Source organism: Balaenoptera ricei, chromosome 16 (assembly GCF_028023285.1).
Source record: "Balaenoptera ricei isolate mBalRic1 chromosome 16, mBalRic1.hap2, whole genome shotgun sequence".
Classification (NCBI taxonomy): domain Eukaryota; kingdom Metazoa; phylum Chordata; class Mammalia; order Artiodactyla; family Balaenopteridae; genus Balaenoptera; species Balaenoptera ricei.
This window is the reverse complement of record NC_082654.1, coordinates 27,396,659-27,417,125: the sequence shown is the minus strand read 5'-3', so window position 1 is coordinate 27,417,125 and position 20,467 is coordinate 27,396,659.

The window sequence follows — 20,467 nt, the reverse complement described above, 5'->3', positions numbered from 1 at the left end:
TACTATACATAGAGAATCCTAAAGATGCCCCCAGAAAACTACTAGAGCTAATCAATGAATTTGGTAAAGTTGCATGATACAAAATTAATGCACAGAAATCTCTTGCATTCCTATACGTTAACAATGAAAGATCAGAAAGAGAAATTAAGGAAACAATCCCATTCACCATTGCAACAAAAAGAATAAAATACCTAGGAATAAACCTACCTAAGGAGGAAAAAGAACTGTACTCAGAAAACTATAAGACACTGATGAAAGAAATCAAAGATGACACAAACAGATGGAGAGATATACCATGTTCTTGGATTGGAAGAATCAATATTGTGAAAACGACTCTACTACCCAAAGCAATCTACAGATTCAATGCGATCCCTATCAAATTACCAGAGGCATTTTTTTACAGAACTAGCACAAAAAATCTTAAAATTTGTATGGAGAAACAAAGACCCTAAATAGCCAAAGCAGTCTTGAGGGAAAAAAATGGAGCTGGAGGAATCAGACTCCCTGACTTCAGACTATACTACAAAGCTACAGTAATCAAGACAATATGGTACTGGAACAAAAAACAGAAACATAGATCAATGGAACAGGATAGAAAGCCCAGAGATAAACCCATGCACCTATGGCCAACTAATCTATGACAAAGGAGGCAAGGATATACAATGGAGAAAAGACAGTCTCTTCAACAAGTGGTGCTGGGAAAACTGGACAGCTACGTGTAAAAGAATGAAATTAGAACAATCCCTAACACCATATACAAAAATAAACTCAAAATGGATTAAAGACCTAAATGTAAGACTGGACACTATAAAACAGAGGAAAACATAGGACAAACACTCTTTGACATAAATCACAGCAAGATCTTTTTTGATCCACCTCCTAGAGTAATGGAAATAACAAAAATAAACAAATGGGACCTAATGAAACTTCAAAGCTTTTCCACAGCAAAGGAAACTACAAACAAGACAAAAAGACAACCCTCAGAATGGGAGAAAATATTTGCAAATGAATCAACGGACAAAGGATTAATCTCCAAAATATATATACAGCTCATGCAGCTCAGTATTAAAAAAACAAAAAACCCAATCAAAAGATGGGCAGAAGACCTAAACAGACATCTCTCCAAAGAAGACATACGGATGGCCAAGAAGCACATGAAAAGCTGCTCAACATCACTAATTATTAGAGAAATGCAAATCAAAACTACAATGAGGTATCACCTCACACCAGTTAGAATGGGCATCATCAGAAAATCTACAAACAACAAATGCTGGAGAGGGTGTGGAGAAAAGGGAACCCTCTTGCACTGTTGGTGGGAATGTAAATTGATACAGCCACTATGGAGAACAGTATGGAGGTTCCTTACAAAACTAAAAACAGAATTACCATATGACCCAGCAATCCCACTACTGGGCATATACCCAGAGAAAACCATAATTCAAAAAGACACATGCACCCAATGTTCATTGCAGCACTATTTACAGTAGCCAGGTCATAGAAGCAACCTAAATGCCCATCGACAGATGAATGGATAAAGAAGATGTGGTACATACATACAATGGAATATTACTCAGCCATAAAAAGGAACGAAATTTGGTCATCTGTAGAGACGTGGATGGATCTAGAAACTGTCATACAGAGTGAAATAAGTCAGAAAGAGAAAAATATCGTATATTAACGCATATATGTGGAACCTAGAAAAATGGTACAGATGAACCGGTTTGCAGGGCAGAAATAGAGACACAGATGTAGAGAACAAATGTATGGACACCAAGGGGGGAAAGTGGAGGGGGGGTGGTGGTGGTGGTGGGATGAATTGGGAGATTGGGATTGACATGTATACACTAATATGTATAAAATAGATAACTAATAAGAACCTGCTGTATAAAAAATAAATAAAATACAATTCAAAAAATAAATATTTTTTAAAAAAAGATCATTTATAATCTCATACAATAAGTCTGGAGGAAGGAGGGCCCCAGGGTTGTTTAATTTAGAATTCAATGATGTCATCATCGCATCGTCATTTTGGATGAAGCATTTTTCAATTCTGACATCCTCAGCATGTCACGACTATCTCCATTAGCATCCTTCATGATTCCGAGATTGCTGTTGCAGTTCTAGGCATCTCAGGTGGACAAGATAAGATCTAGCAGAAGAAGACAGGCCCTATCTTCCCATGTGTCTTTTTTTATCAGGAAATTCTTCTCAGAAGCCCCTCCCCCCAGTGGACTTATCCTCATATCCCATTGGCCAGAATCTCATCTTATACCCACCTGTACGCAAATCACCAGTAAGACCAATGGGATTGCCACGACCTGCAGACCTGGTGGGCCTGCAGACCTGGGATAATGAAGTTAAGAAAGTTCTTTTATTTTTAATATGTGACTTTATATACATATATATGTATACACTCACTTATATACACATATATACATCAACTATGTTGAAATACAATCCTCACACTAACATATAACATTTTTAACTGAAAAAATATTGATCCTTAACTTTTTAAAAATTGTGATTGAGAGCTGAGGGCCGGACACCAGGGAGGAGATGCACCAGTCCCGAGTGACAGGCGGAGCCCCGATGACATTGGAACAGCCCTGGGTCTGAGTGGAGGTGAGAAACAGACTCAGGGAGATTTGGGCTGTGCCTGGGTTCCACAACCAGCAAGTGACTGAGGCATCACTTCATCCAGTTCTTCTGACTTTAAACCCTTCTGCTCTCTCAAGTGTCAGGTGCCTGCCACAGGTCATTCATAAGGATGTTAATCATTTAGAAGGATGGGAGCTTTCCCTACCTGCAGAATGCTTTTTCCTGAACTCATTGAAAGTCTCTTTGATTTGCCCAAGAAGCAAGAAAATAAATTCTAGACTAAGTGGGAAAATATTCTGCGTGAATAACATATTTATAAGCTCTGGGTGTTGTATCAAAATCCCCACATTGTGGAGAAGCCTGCTGCCTGCTCCCACTGGCAGAATATGTGGTTGCCTATATAGTATGTTTTAAAGTTTGCTAGAGGGCTTCCCTGGTGGAGCAGTGGTTGAGAATCTGCCTGCCAATGCAGGGCACACGGGTTCGAGCCCTGGTCTGGGAAGATCCCACATGCCGTGGAGCAACTAGGCCCATGAGCCACAACTACTGAGCCTGCATGTCTGAAGCCTGTGCTCCACAACAAGAGAGGCCGCGACAGTGAGAGGCCCGCGCACCGTGATGAAGAGTGGCCCCCGCTCGCCGCAACTAGAGAAAGCCCTTGCACAGAAACGAAGACCCAACACAGCCATAAAGAAAGAAAGAAAGAAAGAAGCTTTCATTAAAAAAAAAAAGAACGTTATTAAAGTTTGCTAGAAAAAGCTTCCTGCCCGTAAATATGTTGCCTTGGACTCTGCCATTACAGAATGTAACTTAGTGTTAAATAATTTTGCCCTCTATGTTCTTGTGATAGGGGTGAGAACCTCTTTTAAAATCAGAATACTCCTAAGGTGATTTTCAGCTAGAATTGTGTTTGACTTGGTAACAGAGTCTGGATTGAGCTTTACCAGGTGTAGCAGATGCTGCTAGTACCTCACCCATGCCTGTCTATAGGCTTCTCACTGCTACTGAAAATATCCCCAGTCTTGGTCCGAGGGCTTTTTCAGGCTGCGAATGTATGTTTGGCCTGTGTATACGGCAAGCCAGTGTACTGGAGAATTAATGGCCAGCAAAAGTAGCCCTCCCCCAAGGATGGATGGGATTTCATGGGTGCATACTCCGACCCCCTCTCCCCTTGGTGGGATAATTCTGGTTATGTGTGCTACATGGTCTCTGGGACTTCCTCAATGGGACTAATCTCCAGTTTCCCACTGTGGTAACTGAATAGATGACACACCATTTCTGGCTTCCTTCCCTTCCCTGTGTCACTTCCCATCTCCCTACTGGTGTTTCCTGGGATTATTTCCCAAATAAACGACAGTTGAATTCTTGTCTGAGGGCTGCTTCTGCGGAAACCCAAACCTAGACACCAAGAAAGAGTAGGAAGGCACAGTCCACAAAGCATGAAGGATCCAGGCTGCTTCTTCCAGCTCCACCAACTTGAGGCTGTGGTTTTCAACGTCATGGTGGCAAGAGAGCTGCTGCCTCTCCAGGCATTAGGTCCATGTTTCCGTCAGGAAAAAGGAGAAGACACCGAAAGCCAAGACAGAGACCAAGACCTCCTCCATCAGAGGTTCTGCCATTTTTAAACAGGAAAGTTTACCTTCTCCAGAAAGTTCTGCCTGCACCTTTTTTGTCCGAATTGTGTCACCCCCGCTCCCACTGTTAGGGGAAACACTGACTGAAATCGCCTGCCCTGGCCAGGCAAGATAGTAGCCACTTCCATGAGTTATCTTAGAACAGGAGGTCCTGGTAAGGAACGCGGAACTAACAAGCTACCACCAACCAGAAGAACTTGGGAAAGGTCGAAAGGAGAGAGGAGATGCCAGTCCATATGTCCTACCAACCTCCCAGAGCCCTTCTCACTGGAATCCATCTTGGCTGAGTGATGCACGTGCCACCAGGAAGGACCCTGAGTCAGAATGATCGGCCAGAGACAACCCAAGAACTAATCCCATTACCATAAACCCGAGACTGCAAGCCACGTAGCAGAGCAGTTCTCCTGGGTTCCCTTACCCTGCTGCTCTCCCCCCAGGCACCCCTTCCCAATAAAGTCTCTTGCTTTGTTAGAAAAAAAAAAAAAAAAAAATTGTGATTGAATACACATAACATAAAATTTAACATCTTAACCATTTTCAAATGTATAGTTCAATGGCCTTAAGTACATTCACATAGATGTGGTACCAACACCACCATCCATCCACAAAACTCTTTTCATATTACAAAACTGAAACTCTGTACCTATTTTTTTAGAGGGGCCAGCACAGCTCCCCACTCTCCACAGCACCCACTGCTGGGCTCCACCACAACTGAGGGCAGCCAAGGGCCCTTCTCACCAGAGCCTTTCCTAATGGGCCTCCAGCCTTCTCGGCTGGGCTCAGCTCTGGCGTGGGGGTCTGGGGGCACTCATGCTGCTACCACTGTTGGGCCACCCATGCTAGATACTCACCCTGGGGCTGCCACTCTCAGCTCCAAGCTGCTTGCCCTGGTTTGCCCTCCTGGCTCCCTCCCTATGTGCCTATTAATCAATAACTGCCCCCCAGCCCCTAGCAACCATCATTCTACTCTCTGTCTCTAGGTATCTGACTACTCTAGATACTTCATATAAGTGGAATCATACAATATTTATCCCTTTGTATCTGGTTTATTTCACTTAACATGTCTTCAGTTTCATGCATATTGTAGCATGTATCAGAGTTTCTTTCCTTTTATTTTTTATTTATTTTATTTATTTATTTTTTAAATTAGTTAATTAATTTATTTTTGGCTGCGTTGGGTCTTCGTTGCTGTGCCCAGGCTTTCTTTAGTTGCGGCAAGCAGGGGCTACACTTCGTTGCGGTGCGCAGGCTTCTCATTGCGTTGGCTTCTCTTGTTGCAGAGCACGGGCTCTAGGTGCACAGGCTTCGTTAGTTGTGGCACACGGGCTCAGTAGTTGTGGCTCGTGGGCTCTAGAGTGCAGGCTCAGTAGTTGCGGTGCATGGGCTTAGTTGCTCTGCAGCATGTGGGATCTTCACGGACTGGGGATTGAACCCGTGTTCCCTGCATTGCCAGGCAGATTCTTAACTACTGTGCCACCAGGGAAGCCCAGAGTTTCTTTCTTCTTAAAGGCTGGATAATATTCCATTGTATTTATTTATCCATTTATTCATCAAAGGACACTTGTGTTGCTTCCACCTTTTAGCTATTGCAAATAATGCTGCTACAAACATGGGTATATAAGTACCTCTTAGGATCCTATTTTCAATTCTTTTGGGTATATACCCAGAAGTGGAAAGTGGAAATGCTGGATCAAATGTTCAGTCTTTTTTTTTTTTTTAGGAGCTGCCATGCTCTTTTCCATAGTGGCTGCACCATTCTAAATTCCCACCAACAGTGCACAAGTGTTCCAATTTCTCCACATCCACACCAATACTTGTTATTTTCTGTGTTGTTTTTTAATAGTAGCCATCTTAATGGGTACAAGATAGATTCCCATTGTGGCTTTGATTTGCTTTTCACTAACAATTAGTGATGTTGAACATCTTTCATGTTCTTATTAGTCATTTGTATATCTTCTTTAGAGAAATGTCTATTCAAGCCCTTTGCCCAGTTTGTAACTAGGTTGTTCGTTTTCTTGTTGTTGAGTTGTAGAAGTTCTTTATATCTTTTTGGATATTAACTCCGTGTCAGATTTATGATTTTCAAATATTTACCAATATGTGATTTTTTTAAAGGTTAAAAGCTCAGGCTGTGGAGCCGATTGCTTAGATTCAAATCCTAGTTGTGCCACTTACTGGTCTGAGGGTGGGGAAAGGGTGAACAATCATAAAAAAATCCAGGGTCTGCCAACAAGGAGAAAGGGTAACATCAGTTAAGTAGGCAACCAGAAGAGTCCTTTACACAGTACTAGATGTCAAAAGCAGGTAGGTGTAGATGTAGCTTAATGTCAGTTTTCAAATCAAGAAGCAAAATGTCAAGTCATAATAGAAGATAGCATTTCATTGAGTCTGACTATGCCAGGTGCTCTACATGCATGATCTCATTTCATTTATCCATTCAACAAGTATTTAATGAAAGCCTAATATGAACCAGTGACTGGTGAGGTGATAACAAAACAAAGCAAGAAATCAGACATTGTGCCTGCCCTCAAGGAGTTTACAGACTTTGGTGAAAGAATCAAACAACTTACAACAATGCTAAGTGTTATAAAGGACAGGCCCATAGTCCTATGGAAACTGACCTGGTCAAGCAGTTCAGGGAAGAAGTAGGTACAATTATTATCCCCACTGGAATGTAAACTCTGTGAGTACAGTGTCCTTGTCTGTCTTATTCACCAATATATCTCTGTTGCCTGGGACAGTGCCTGACACAAAATAGCTCACAATAAACATTTGTTAAATGTTTCATTTTACAGATGAGGAACTTAAACCTTCATTTTACAGATGAGGAACTTAAATCTCAGAAAGGGTAAGTAATTTGACCAAGGTCACAGTCCTAGTTGATGCCAGGCAGTAAGAACTGCAGCTTGAGCTTTTAACCTTTTAAACAGTTACACATTAAAAAAAAAAAAAAGAAAACAAAAACACTAATTTGAAAAGATACATGCATCCCAATGTTCATAGCAGCATTATTTACTTTAGCCAAGACATGGTAACAACCTAAGTGTCCATCAACAGATAAATGGATAGAGATGTGGTATATACATAAATGGAATATTACTGTCATAAAAATGAAATTTTGCCACTTTCAATGATTTGGATGGACCTGGAGGGTATTATGCTTAGTGAAATACATCAGGCAGAGAAAGACAAATACTGTATGTTATCACTTAAATGTGGACTCTAAAAAATAAGACGAATGAATATAACAAAATAGAAACAGACTCACAGATATAGAGAAAAAACCAGCAACTACTATGTATAAAATAAATTAGCTATAAGGATATATTGTCCAGCACAGGGAATATAGCCAATATTTTATAATAACTTTTTAAAAAATTTATCTTTTTAAAAATTATTTATTTATTTATTTTTTGGGCTGTGTTGGGTCTTCGTTTCTGTGCGAGGGCTTTCTCCAGTTGCAGCAAGCGGGGGCCACCCTTCATCGCGGTGCGCAGGCCTCTCACTATCACGGCCTCCCTTGTTGCGGAGAACAGGCTCCAGACGCGCAGGCTCAGTAATTGTGGTTCATGGGCCCAGTTGCTCGGCCGGCATGTGAGATCTTCCCGGACCAGGGCACGAACCCGTGTCCCCTGCACTGGCAGGCAGATTCTCAACCACTGCACCACCAGGGAAGCCCTATCTTTTTTTAATTTAATTTTATTTTTTGGCTGCGTTGGGTCTTTGTTGCCGTGCGTGGGCTTTTCTCTAGTTGCAGCGAGTGGGGGCTACTCTGTGGTGCGTGGGCTTCTCATTGCAGTGGCTTCTCTTGTTGCAGAGCACGAGCCCTAGAGCACGCGGGCTTCAGTAGTTGCAGCACATGGGCTCGGTAGTTGTGGCTCGTGGGCTCTAGAGCGCAGGCTCAGTAATTGTGGCTCACGGGCTTAGCTGCTCCACGGCATGTGGGATCTTCCTGGACCAGGGCTCAAACCCGTGTCCCCTGCATTGGCAGGAGGATTCTTAACCACTGCGCCACCAGGGAAATCCCTTTATAATAACTTTATATGGAGTATAATCTACAAAAATACTGAATCACTATGTTGTACACCTGAAACTAATATAATATTGTAAATCAACTATACTTCAATTTTTTTTAAGTAAAAGGATTTCCTTAATTCCATCATCACAGGCCTATAGAAATAAGTATTCTCTTCTTTGGCCTCCTGAAGCATTTATTTCAACTTGCAAGTATGGCCCACATTGTACTGTAGAGTACAGTACAGTACTGTAGCAGATTTCACACATGACTGTCCACCTACCATCTTCCCAGCTCCAAGCCTCCTTCCCCCAGAGAAATAGTGAACTGTGAGCTATTTAAGAGACAATATCTAAATGTATGCACAGTGCGGCGCTCAAGAATGCAGGCTCAGAGTTCAGACAGACCTGACGAGGAAGCCTGGTTCTGCCGCTTACTAACTATATGACCTTAGGTTCTTTACTTAACCTTTCTAAGCTTCTGTTTATCTGTAAAATAGGGATAATAATACAACCCACACCTCACAAGGTTGTTGTAAGGACTGAGACAACGCCTGCAAAGTATTTAGGATAGTGCTTGGCACAACGTAAGAACTCAATAAAAGTTTGCAGATATTCTATACTGGAAAAAATAAAACCAACATCAACAACCCCCCACCCCCAACTGGAAGAAAAATTATATGGTGTTTTTTCTAGGGCAGGGATGGGCAGGCTTCAGCTACTTTGGTTTTCCTTCATTCAAAATGCCCTACTGGCAGCACTGCCCTGAGCCACAGTCTCTTGTGGAAGGAAGGGATTGACCAGTAAGCGGGTGACCCAAGAGGGTTCCAGGATCACCAAGTTACTTTCCCCTCCCCAACTCTGAGGGTTCTGTGCTGCTTCTGCTCAGGACTTGCCAGTCCTCCACCTCTTCCCTTCTTTTTTCCCATCCCTCCCTCCCACTTCAAACCCTGGGAAAAAAATAAAGAAAAGCACACCAACCAAGGAGCCTTTTCACTTCATTGTGTTTTCCAGCTAGACCTGAACAGACGTCGATCAATTCAGCCCGCTCTCACCCTCCCTCCTCTCTTCTCTCATGTCCTCTTTGTTTTGTTTTTTTTTCTCTCAGACTGTGTCTTCAGGCTTAGGAAAAAGCAGTTACCTCCCAGCAGCATGAGGATACAAGAAGCTTCAGTTGCCAGTAGCAAACACAACATGATTGTAACAGGTCCCCCTGGCCCTTGGCGCTGAGAAAGGCCAAGAAGCAATGGAACCCATTTGGATTCTCTGAGAAACTCCTCAGCTTGACCACTTCTGTCCCAACCCAGGCTCAGCTGCAACGAGTCACACAGAAAACCTCAATCTCCCACTTCTCTAGCAAAGAACCTTCTGAAGTCCACCCCCATCCCCAGACAAGGGGTTTTCATTCCAAGTTTGAGGGAATCTGGCCAGTTGGACCTGGAATCAACGAAGATGAAGACGGAATACACCTTTTCCGTTTCAAAGCAGCCTAATGGGATTTTGTTTTTTTCCAACAGGGTGACTCCAAACTGGCAGGACTTTCAAAGCTACAATTTCCATGTCCCCAGCCCTCACTAAAGAAAAATTTCCTGGTTAGCTTGGCATGTGTGGAGGTTTTGGTGTGCACGTGAGAAACGTTTAACAAATAGTTAAACCTGAGCTATGAATCAAATTAGTCTAAACAAGATTCTCCCCCATCCCCATGCTGTACTAGTTACCCTAATTCCTACCCTAGACATATATTCAAAAATAACTACTATTTATCAAGTACCCAGTAAGTACCAGGAACTGAACTAAGTGTTTTATTTACTTATATTGACTTATTTTATCTTCACAACTATGCAAGACAGAAATTTGATTTATTGTTTCCTCTGTGAAGAACAGACAGGTTAAGTAATTTCCCCAAACTCAATGCAGTTAATAAGTGGCAGAACTAGAGTTCAAATCTCATCTCCAACACAATAACATGGATGAATCTCAAAATCATCAATGCAGAGTAAAAGAAGCCGAGGGCGGGGACAGGGGAGAGTATTTACTGTATGATTCCATGCATATAAAATTACAGAAAATACAAACTAATCTATAGTGATAGAAGGCACATCAATGATTGTCTGGGATGGGGTGGAGGGAAGGGGCACAAAGAATTACAAATCCTTTGTAATCTTTGAGTTAGAAATCCTTTGTAATCTTTGAATTACAAAGGGGCACAAAGAAACTTTTGGGGATGATGGAAACGTTTGTAATCTTGATTGTGGTGATATTTTCACAGGTGTACACTTATATCAAAACTGATCAAATTGTACACTTTAAATATGTGCAGGTTAGTGTACTTCAATAAAGTTAGAAAAAAGTACCCCCTAAAATCCCATTTCTTAAATCGTTTCCACAAATGTATTTACTCTTTGATATAATTGATATTACAGGGCCTAGCCTGACTCTGGTTCAGGTTTTCATACTGTTGTCTCTGGGTCCTGCTGGGGTGAGAGGACCTAGCTATTACTGGCTCTTCTTACAAGAAACTCCAGTTGCCAGGATTGTGATTCTAAAAACCTTTTGCTCCACTCACAGTTAGACCTAATATAATGTCAGTGTGATGCTAGTGATGATCTAAAGCAGCAGTTCTCAACCTTTTTGGTCTCAGGACCCTTTGACATTCTTGAAAAGTGTTGAAGATCCCAAAGAGCTTTTGTTTATGTGGGTTATATCTACCAATATTTACCATATTAGAAATTGAAATCGAGAACTCTATAGATAGTTAATTCATGTTCTAAATAATAAACTCATTACATATAACATAAATGACATATTTTTATTAAAAATAACTATATTTTCCCAAAAAATTAGTGAAAGGAGTAGAATTGTTTTGCATTTTTGTAAATCTATTTAATTTCTGGCTTCATAGAAGACATAATTCTCATATTTGCTTTTTTATTTAATCTGTTGCAATAACACATAATTCTGGGAAATTCCACCATATACTGGTGAGGGAATAAGAGTGAAATAGGCAAATAAAATCTTAGTATTATTATGAAAATAATTTTGACCTTGCGGACCCCTGAAAGAACCTGGAGGACCCACGGGTCCCCAGAGCATACTTTGAGAATTGCCGATCTAAAGTGTTCAAAACCATAAAGTATTTATTCCAGTTCTTATGTTCCCACCTCCATTATTTTACCTCTCCTCCCCAAGACCCTGTGAAATCCTGAGAGACAGAGGAAGAATCTGGGGCACAGAGAAGCATCAAATGGAAGGTTGTACTAGTAACTCTCCTTCAAAGTCCTTTCCACCCCTGTGAGTCTGAGGCATGGGCTATTTTTCTTTTAAACAAAATCAAGAGAGCCAAAAGCTCAGCAGGGACTAGAGCACAGGATGCGGGGACTAAAGCGCAACAATGAAAACATCACAGAGTTTCCTTATGACCCCCTCACAGAAAGAGAAACAGCTGCCTCCTCTCTGATTTACCCCATAGAGGGTGTCAGAAGAAGAACCTGGAGTCCTGAAGACATTTCAGACAGATCTCTGCTCTTACCTGTTCCCTAAACAAGGGCCTGCGGGGTCTAAACCAGCTCTGGTCCAAACCCTTAATCCAGATCAAAACTTTGCCCCCCTGCCAGGGGGCAGCGGACAGGCCATGAGCTTAGGAGTCAATCAATGGGAGTGTGAACATTGTTTCTCCTTCTTACTAGCCACGTAATCTGGAGTACAACTTTGAACTTGGGTTCAACTTTTCTGAACCTCAGCTTCTTCACCTGTAAAAGGGGAATACCTATCATATCTCTCTGAAGGGATTATTGTGCAGATTCAATGAGATAATAATACATGTAAGAATTCCAACAGAGCACCTGGCACATGACAGAGGCTTACTCTTAGTGACTTACATTTTTGCAGAAAAGCAAAGGGCAAGATGGAAATATCACAGCATCCAGCACCAGCTAAGCCTAGGTTCCAATCCTAACACCGGCTTTGGGCAAATCATTTCACCCACCTTGTAGAGTTATTGAGGACTGATTGAAACAGTGTCTATAAACTGCCTGGCATCTAGCCCATGCCCTATAGATGGTCATTGTTATTATTATTGAACATTTGCAGCTGTGGCTACAGGGTCATTAATTTCCAGGGGGAACCCCTCATCCTCAGGATCAGCCCCTTTGTGGTCCAGCCCTTAGCATCCCTGGAAACAGGTGAGGATGGCTGGCTCTCAGTCAGTCCTGGTAGGACTTTTCCGAAGGAGTTAACCCAGTCCTCACTTGACATTTCCCGTCTCCTAAATATCCACCAACCGGGGATGTTGCGCAGAGGCCATAAAATAATAGGAGAGTTAATGTCTCCCAAGACAGAGGGAGCATAGTCACTGCATGTAAAAACCACCCGGTACAGAAGAGAAGCTGTACCTGAGCTCAGGATTCAAACTCAGATTCAAATCCTGGCTCTACCACGTATTTGCCAACAGCAAGGTCTAGGGCAAATGACTTAGCTTTTGTAAAGCCAGTGTCTCATTTGTTATTGGGAATAATGATAATACCAGTACTAAACACATACAGCATTTAAAATAGCGTACATAGAAAATATTGATAAATTTCACCTATTATTATCACTACTTCTATTATTGTTACAGCAGCATTCCAATATTTTAAAAACAACACAATATGTAGCTCATATTCCCACCTGGACGACCGTAGGACCACGGAGGGGCAGCACGGTTTTGGAAGAAATTTCCTGTTTTCACTTTATGTACTTTCAGAAGTTTCTTTAGCAAGTACTAACGACCAGGATAACATGGAAAACTTAGCAAAGAGGAGGAGGAGAAATTTTAAGGCTCAAGCTGAGCCCAGCCCCATCAGAAAGTACGAGTCCCAAGCTTCAAAGGACTAGACCATGTGACTGGGGTGCGCTTGCACACTAGGATAGTGGAACTAGGAAATCCCATCTGAGAGATCCAACCAATCAGAAGGCACGCGGGTGAGACCAGTCGTTCTGCCGCTGAGGCCACTCTGGGCCCTGAGGAGCCGCATGCCCTGCTTAAAGTCACGCAGGGCCCCTGGTGCCTGCACGGTAAGGCTCTTCCTTGAGGAGGGGCCCAGAAAAGAGTTGAGAAAGTGGGAGGAGAAGGGGGTAGTAGCAGTAGCAGAGCTGTAGAAAGGTTGGGAGGCGAGCAAAGATGGGGAGGCGGTGTCAGGGCGGCCCCCAGAAGTAGAATGCCTGTGGGGTGAGCGTGGGGCGAGATGAGAGTGTGTGAAGAAAAGATTGCACAGGTGACTGGTGGTTCTGGAACCTGTGCAGAAGGGTCTCCTACTCTCTTCTCCAGTGTGGGCTTGAAAAGGATAAGGCGTGATTATTGAGAGCTCACTGAATGCTACTTTATATACCTTTAATCCTATGAGGGAGGTTGAGTAATTTGCTCATAATTCCACAGTTATTAATTGATGCAGCCAAATTTCAACCTCAGATCTGACTCCTAGATCCCTGGCTATCTTCTGCGAGATGAGCCGGAGGGCCTTCCCAGCTCCACATCTGTACAAGGGACACACTGAGAGAAAAGACAAGGGAAGAGGAAAAGGATGGCAGTGGGGGGAGATGAGGGAAGAAGGGAGTAATCAAGATACGGAAAAGAAAGGAAGAGTTTGAGAACAGGAGGGAGGTAGGAAAAGCGAAGAAGAGACTGAAAAAGGATAGAGAGTGAGGAGGAAAGGGAAGCGTCAAGGGGGAGCAATAGGAAAGGAGGAATCAGGAGAGGAGAAAAGATGGAACCATGGTGGAACAGGGGGTTAAGCCAGAGGAAGAGGAAGAGGGATTGGGGGTGGGGTCTTAGAGGAGTCAGAACCACCTGGAGTATAAGCCTTGGAGCTGAAGGAACAAGGGTTGGAGTTTAGTAGGGGTTTGTGGTTTGTTTTTTTCTTGCTGCGAAAGTATGGAGTGTGGAGCTGTCAACAGGCTAGTCAGCTCAGCCAGAGTGTCTGATGGAGGGAAGTTGGAACCGAGGTCAGACGCCTTATGGCCTGTACTGTGGTGTCTCTTATCTGAGGCTGGGTTGCCATGTTCAGCTTACTGGTGTAACAAATGTGTGTGTGCACGCAGCACCCTCTTCTAGAGTCATCAGCAGTTTGAGTTGAAGTTCTTCTTTTTATTTTTTTAAATATTTGTTTCTTTATTTATTTATTTTGGCTGCGCCGGGTCTTAGTTGCAGCACACAGGATCTTTGTTTCGGCATGAGGGATCTTTAGTTGCAGCATGTGAACTCTTAGTTATGACATGCATGCAGGATCTAGTTCCCTGACTAGGGATCGAACCCGGGCCCTCTGCATTGGAAGCGTGGAGTCCTACCCACTGGACCACCAGGGAAGTCCCTGAGCTGAAGTTCTCTTCCCTTTGTGGGAAACCAAGCTGTGGTTTTTCAGTTTAAAAAAAAAAAAAGTATTTTGTTACTAATGTAATGATTTCACAAAGTCTTTATTTTCATTTTTTCTCTAAAGATCTGGACAGATCCTGTGTTTGATCTTAAACACTGTAGACTAGGAAGGGCAGATTTTTCTTTTCCTTCTCGGGTTTTTGCTGAGGCCCTGGGCTTCAGTCTGCAAAAGCAAAGTTATTGGAAGAAGAGGGCATACCAGAAAGGAAAGAGCAATGGGATATAATTCAGCAACAAAAAGGAAGGAAAGAACTGTTACATGTTATGACATGGATGAACCTTGCAAACATTATGCTAAGTGAAAGAAGCCAGGGACAAAGACCATATACTGTATGATTCCATTTCTATGAAATGTCAAGCATAGGCAAATTCATAGAGACAAAAAATAGATTAGTGGTTGCCTAGAGCTAGGGGAGGATGTGGGGAATGAGGGAGACTGCTAAAAGGTATGGAATTTCTTTCTGGGGTGATGAAAATGTTCTAAAATTGATTGTGGTGATGGTGCACAACTCCATTTAATTTTAATATATTAAAAACATTGAACTGTACACTTTAAATGGATGGATTGTATGGAATGTGAATTATATCTGAATAAAGCTGTTACCAAAAAGAAAGGAAAGGAAAAGAAAAAGGAGAGAGCAAGAAAGTAGAGGTGGAAAGTATTCTCTATCTATTGTAGGGGGCATAGAATGGATCAGTCTGGCTGGCATTTAAGGAAGCAGTTAGGAATAAAGCTGAGGCCCAATAACAAAGGGCCTAGAACTTCATGTCAAAGACTTTGCACTTGGTCTTATAGCCCTGAGCTGTCCAATATAGTAGCTACTAGCCATATGTGGCTACTGAGCACTTAAAATGCAGCTGTTGCAAATTGAGGTGTGCTGTAGGCATAAAATGCACGCCAGATTTTGAAGACTTAGTATGAATGAAAGAATGTAAAGCCTCATTAATAATTTTATATTGATTACATGTTGAAATAATATTTTTGAAATATTGGGTTAAATAAAATACATTATTAATCTTACTTTTTAGAATAATGTTTATTTTACTTTTTAACATGGCTACTAGAAAATTTCAAATTACATATGTGGCTCACGTTACATTTCTATCAGACAGCGCTGTTATAGATAGTGCGAAGCCACTGAGGGTTATTGAGTCAGAACAAGGGTTGGCAAATGTTTTCTATAAGGGGCCAGACGGTAAATATTTTAGGACTTGAGGGCCGTACAGTCTCTGTCACAACTACTCAGTGCTACCATTGAAGTATAAAAGCAGCTATAGACAATGCGTAAGCAAATAAGTGTAGCTGCATCCCAATACAACTTTAATTATGGATGCTGAAATTTGAATCTCATATAATTTTCACAGGTCATGAAATATTATTCTTATATTGATTTTTTCCCCAATCATTTAACAATGTAAAAGCCATTCTTAGCTTGTGGGCCATACAAAAACAGGCAGTGAGAGGGATTTGGCCCATGGACGATAGTTTACCCACCTCCGAGTTAGAGTTAAGCTGAAGTCTCTGAAAATCTCTTGTACCCACTGACACCACTGGTGCTCTCCCCACACACAAGCACACAGTGCTTGGAAAATTCCTTCTCCTTTGCAAGCAGCATGGATTCACATAACATTTGATCTGGAAGGGACGGTAGGGATCATGTCCTCCTACTTTCTCATATTACTTTTGAGGAAACTGAGTCTCAAAGAGGTAAACTCACATAAACAAGGTCACATTGCAGTGAAGGGGTTCCAAATAATGGGAGCTATTGCAAGACTATTAGGCAGCAGCTGGCAAAAAAAAGGAAGGGTCTAAGGTCAGACTGAGTACCTAGGTCCCATTCAGGGACTCTGCATTCTAGCTCATCCATCTAACCATTCATCAATTCTTTCATTCATCACTTATTTCTTGAGACACTCTGGGTGCCTGACCCTATGTGAGGCTCTGGGGAACCAGACACAAATTAATTTGGTCACTAACCTTGAGGAACTCATAGTATAGAAAAAAGATATTTTAAGACATATATCCTAGAAGGGTAAGGGTGAGGGCCTCTGAGTGGTTATGGCCCAAGCAATGATCAGAAGGCCAAGCAGGGCCTAGCCAAGTGAAGGAGAAGGTGGGAAGAGTGTTCTAGGAAAAAGGAACAGCATATGCAAAGGCCTGGAGATGACAGTACACAAAATATTCAGGGAACTGTAAGTAGATCACGGGCGTGGAGCATTAAGTAGGAGGTGAAAGTGGGAGGGGTGAGCCTGGAGGTCAGTAGGACCCAGAACATGGAGATCCTCTGTATGAAGTTAAGAAACTTCGTCTTGATCACATTAGGTGGTGAGGAAACACAGAGAAGTTTTAAACAGTGAAGTAACACAGTCAGACTGAGTTTTAGAAAAATCACATTGGCAGTTTGCCAGGCAGAGAGGAGAGAAAAAGATTCCATGTGAAAGTAACGGCCTGTGCAGGGAATGGAAGAATGCGAGGACCAGTAACATGAGTGATCTGGTGTGACTCAAGCATGCGGTGCATGACAAGGAGCGAGAAGAGATAAGCCTAGGAAAGAAATTGTACAGATGGTGGAGGGTCTTCAGATTCAGGCTGGGGAGTTTGGATCTGATTCTTCAGGTACCAGGAAGAGGTAAGTCTGTCATGGGAATAAGTGGGAAGGTAGAACATGGACTTAAGGTCAAGTTTTCCTAGCTCTGCCATTTATTAGTTAAGCCTCAGAGGTATAGCAGAGATAATAAAGCGATGAGCGTTAGGCAAAATAACGTACAAAAAGTACGTATCACCTTTTAAGAGCCTGACACACAATAAGCACTCAAAATATTAACTCTAAAACCTATATGGGACAGGTCACATCAAAGGGCTCTCAGTTCCTCTGTGAAGGAGGAGGCTCTGGAGTGGGATACCCCTGACCTCCTATTTTTTAACTCTGGCTGACTTTCCATTTTCTATGTGGAAAAATCATTGTGGGACCACAACTACACATTTTAGGAGAGTTCTCTTTAAGAAGCGCAGAGGAGCTCACACACCTGCCTCAGGCATTATGCAGAGATTTCTCTAAAGCAGAGCACGGAGAGCCAGCAGCTCAATTTGAGAGTGCTGGGCAGTCTCTCCAGGACCTGGAGACCAACTTTGGGTTTGTATAGTCCTCCCAACCCCGAGTTTCTCTGAATTTCATATTCATTTTAACATGGCCTGTATGTGCAGAATAGTTTATATATCAAACGTGAGAAAGGAAAAATATTTTATGTATATATTTATAAATGCATAGAAAAGCTCATCAGATCCCAGTAACTGGTCTTCTCCAGGATAGGTAATGGTGTGCATAGAAACAGAGGTTGGGGGACTTCCCTGGTGGTGCAGTGGTGAAGAATCCGCTTGCCAAAGCAGGGGACACGGGTTCGAGCCCTGGTCCGGGAAGATCCCACATGCCGCGGAGCAACTAAGCCCGCGCACCACAACTACTGAGCCTGCGCTCTAGAAGCCGTGAGCCACAACTACTGAAGCCCGCGCGCCTAGAGCCTGTGCTCCGCAACAAGAGAAGCCACCTCAATGAGAAGCCCGCGCACCACAACGAAGAGTAGCCCCTGCTCGACGCAACTAGAGAAAGCCCTCAGGCAGCAACAAAGACCCAACACAGCCAAAAATAAGTTAATTATGATAATAAAATAAAGTGGATATTATAATAACGCCCATCCTCTAACAGGGTTCCTCTGATGATTTAAATGCAATAATGTTTGTTTAGGAAAAAAAAAAGAAAAGAAAAGAAACAGGTTGGGGGGACACTTACTTCCTACTCTTTTGAACTTCTTGAAGAACCATGGATGTGTATTAGCTATTTAAACAAATTAAATTTTTAAAATATAAAAGCCTTTCTGCTTTCCTATGACAGAAGTATACCAGATGCACTGTTTGTTTAACCTCCAGTCTTACTTTCCAGTGCCTTGTTTAGTCCGAAGTCAGAGCAGTGAATGAGAAGGTGACAGTCTTGGTTTCTATCCCTCACTGCAGGGCTTAGAACATTTCTGTGACCCAGGCCTCCCAGCTGGGGAACGGGGAGAGTGGCACTGGCCACATTTCCCACAGGGGTAGCATTGAGAACTGGCTATCTACTGGTAAAGGATTTCAGGATCTGAGAATGAAAGAGAATAGATTAACACAAAATACTCTTGCTTTTTAACCCCACATAGTTCTAGGGAAATCTAATATAAAGGCTTCAGATCCATTTACACTTGCTGCACTAAAGATGAATGTTAGTGACATTGACAATTGTCATTTTCTTTGTAAACCTACTTGGTGACTGGGAGCTACAGGAATCTTGCTATACGAGCCTGCTCTCTTTGAACAACAAAGTCTCAGTCTGACCTACCTGAAACAGACAGGAAACCTGCCCACCTGAATTACAGGTCTCAGCTGAGAAGCAAGGTTTGGTATCCACACAGTCTACCTGGATAGCATTTGCCTAACTGGGTCCAGTGACTGTGGCTTATCTTTCAATGAGGTTCTCCCTTCCTACCCTCTGTAGTGCCCTCATCCAGGGTGGGACGCACAGAAAGCATTTAACAAAGGATGGCTGGACTAATGGCTGGCTGGTTGCTTGGCTGACTTGGGAGTGCCCTCACTTTACAGACAGGGGAACAGAGGCACACGGAAAGGCACTGCCTTGAATGAGTTCCATTATATAAGGAATCACTGGTTGAGGCAGGAGTCCTAGTTCATCTCTTCTCATCTGAACAGCTCATCTCTTCTACTCTCTGAACAGAGAATGCTTGGGAAACTCCTGCATTTCCATCTTCAAAGTCAAGGAAATAAGAGAAGCAGTTGTAAAACAATACCTGAATCTAGACAATCCAAGTAAATGACTAAGCCCCCATCCTTCCCCAGATCTGTTTCCCCATCTGTAAAATAAAATAACGGTATAGGTAGGGTGATCGCTTAGGTGTTCCCTCTACTCTGTACACACAGCCCTATGTACACCAACCACCTTGGACCATCTCTTCCTCCAAGTAGTATTCTTTAATTCCTTGAGTTTCTCAAGAGTTTCAAGGGGGCGCTGTGAATCTGGTTACCAGGCAGCCAGCAGGCTCTCCCTTCCTCGGAGCTGCCCAGCTGCTCCATCTCCCTGCTGGTAACCAAGCCCTTGTCTGCCTTTCGAGCCACCCAGCCCTTTCTTATTGTTGCTGTCTGTTTCCATTTGCTCTTTTTATTCTCCAGGTTTTCCTTGACTCTGATGTTTTTCCCCCTGCTGCACAACAAGCCCTTCTGATCTCTGTGAAAGGCAAACCCGTGTCATTCTTCCAAATCATCATTGTATGACATGTTTTTATATCAGCCGGACAAAGGAGCTATTTGATCAGCGGGTATGGTGTGTGATTGTAAGAAATTCAGCTAGTCGGTGGCAACCATTGTTCCCCAAGCGGCTCCCTGACCCCATTCTGTTCCAGGAAAAACTCCCTGAGAGTGGCCTCTATTCATGGAGTCACACCAGTCCCCAGCCGCGCTCCAGGAGCGCGCTCAGTTCCTAGCGCTGTCACCGATAGCTGCCCGGGCCACCCTTTAACTCTTTCATCAGCATTAGGTTTCCAACCCCACAGCTGTTATCACGGCCGTGAGCTCAGGGGGTTAGAGATATAGGCATGCTCTCTGCTCTCCCTCTTATCTGGGAGAAATTCAACCTTCCTTTGAAATGGTCATTTGGAAATTACCCGTCTGCTGCTTTCAGCACAGCAGGCCTGGCTAGCACGCCCTGCCCTCCTCGGTTTTCCCCCAAGGACAGCCTCCCCAGGTCTGCCAACTCACAGGCCCTGCTGCTCTGCT